The sequence below is a fragment of the Grammomys surdaster genome, unplaced genomic scaffold (genome assembly GCF_004785775.1).
Source record: "Grammomys surdaster isolate TR1022 unplaced genomic scaffold, NIH_TR_1.0 62, whole genome shotgun sequence".
NCBI classification, from domain to species: domain Eukaryota; kingdom Metazoa; phylum Chordata; class Mammalia; order Rodentia; family Muridae; genus Grammomys; species Grammomys surdaster.
The window spans coordinates 3383765-3386203 of NW_021604564.1; the positions used below are offsets into that span (position 1 = coordinate 3383765).

At 32.6% G+C, this 2439-nt stretch overlaps 1 non-coding gene across 1 annotated transcript; it reads right to left on the reverse strand.

Annotated features, from left to right (window-relative positions):
- Positions 1–225: 225 nt before the first annotated feature.
- LOC114619405 lies at positions 226–354 on the reverse strand. Its single transcript, XR_003711143.1, has one exon. It is a non-coding gene; the product is annotated as a U6atac minor spliceosomal RNA (small nuclear RNA).
- Positions 355–2439: the final 2085 nt, after the last annotated feature.

A 2439-nucleotide genomic window follows, 5' to 3' on the forward strand; every position in this document is an offset into this window, starting at 1 on the left:
CCAGTGCTGAGATTATAGATGCACACAGCCACATCCAACGTTTTACATGTGTGTTGGAAAGCTAGTCTTAGGTCCTTATATTTGCAAAGTAAGCACTTTACCTGGGCCTCCTATCAGTATCTGTATTTTATTTTAATGAGTCATTTCCTAAGTTGTCAAAATTACATTTATTTTAAAATCTATTTTCACTTTATAAAAATGATGATGATGATGATGATAATGATAACAATGACAATGTTTAAAACACCAAAAAGTAGGTGACAATGCTTTCACCATATGTATGATTTTAGACTCAAGTACATCTCCTGTCCTGGTCAAGGGGAGTACTAACAGTTCTTTACTTTCATAAAAATTACCTTCTATTTTTGATAAGACATTAACCACATCATCACTTAGTTTTATTGTACTTACTAGCAATGTGATTTTCAATTTTAATTTAGTTACTAAATTGTCTATAACTAGATCAAAATTAAATGACTTCATTATTTCAGTGTTCAAAATAAATATCAATGAATCTCTCAGATTATTCCAAAATAATCTTCAATATGTCATTTTCAACCTGTTTAAACTGTATCTTTAGCTGTGAAATTTTTAGAATCTCAAGAAAACATGAACATTTTTTCTACCATTATTCTTAAATGTTTTCCATCATCTTAGCCAAGTTTTTGAAAATGGCCAGAGCTTTCTTTCAGATTTTCCAAGGTAATGGCATGTGCCATGTATATCAATGAGATAAAACATCTTTCCGAAAAGTTCTCATTGTTTAATCCATCAAGTACCATGAGGATAGGAACTTCTTCAGTCCCGGTACTCCTGTGATATATATAGTAAATTTTGTAAATAGTGTGTTGATGCTGGAATCTGTGGTTCTGTATTTTAAACTTAACTCATGCTTATTCATTTGAATAACTTTGAATACTTTTTGCTGGATTTTGGTTTTGTGTGAACTGATTACTGACTCTCCAGAATGTACACTAAAAGTTAGAGCCTGATTAAAATGTGGATCCACTCTTGACAATTCATTTCAGGCATTCTGAGACCTGTTAAATAAGCACCAGAAGTAGTTCTGAAGCTATTTCTCTATAGGTTAAGAAATTTCAGGTCAATTTCATTTTTGGCTTTCTAAACTAAGGGATATTAATAATTACAGGACAATAAATCTTATTACTCAATAAGCACACCCTGGAAGAATGGATATTTTGAACAAGTGTTACTCTTAACATGAAAACTGTATCAATCTGAGTTTTTTAAAAACAAACAACAAATTGGGAGCTAAAAATGCATTAGTAAAAACATCCGCACAAGAGAAAATGGTGATCTAAAGGTACTCTAGGGGAGACCTTGGATTGCAATAGTTTTGACCTATAATAAAAAAGAGGAAAGGAGTTGTCTATGTATAACAAACAGGCATACAGGGTGCCACAGAGAGGAAAGTCATTGCTAATATCTGAGTCAGTTGCTAAGTAATTTACCAATTTTTATTATTATATAAAACTATATTTTACATGAATGAGATCAGCAATCAGTAAAAGAGACAGGAAAGTCAAGAAGTACAGAATGATTTGGATTTCTCTCCAAAGTGAGCCCAATATCCAATTGTTTGAAAGAACAAAGGTTGGTATCTTGCTCATATTACATGCCCAATGTAGGTCAGAATGGCCTCCTTGATAAAAGTATCTACGGAATACTAGCTGAATGAGGCTTCATTGACCATAAATACCATGATTTCAAATTAAGATCTCCTATAATTAAAAAATAAAAAAGCAGAAGCTTCTACCCAGAAGACATAGACATTATTTTCATTCTGATTGGATTGTTTAAAATTAGTTACATGGGAATGGCATAAGTCAGAATCCCGTGATTATCTGGAAGTTGATAGATGCTAATGAAGAGTGATTTTACCAAAAGGAGGCATCTTGCAAGCATTCTCACTATGTTATATAGAGGCTGACTGTTTCACCTTAGAGGGTGCTGGGATTTAAGATTCTTATGTGACTGAAATAGAACCTGATTTCACTTGCTTTTTGCAAATTTTGAAGGCAGTGAATTGTGGCAGACAGGGCTTAAACAAAGGATCATGAAATCCCTTTAGGATAAAAATAGGCCTCCTCTGAATTTCCGTGTGATATAAAAACTCAACTGACCTTTTTGAACCCCTGTTTTCTCACTTGAAAACTAAAAATAATGGAATCAGATAGTTAAGATATATTCTAGAAAGGAACCAATTCTAATACCAGTCACATTAATAATAGAACTACAATAGGGTATATTATGTATAATAAATAAACTACTGAGGGAAGCTGATTTCTATTTCTGATAAAATAATTTGAGACTGCAGTTTTAAGACTAGATTCTTGGACTTATTAGTTCCTCTCAAGATGTTCCTAGGTATTTTAAGAACAATGGTATTCTTGAGATATCTAGGGAAGCATGCCCAGG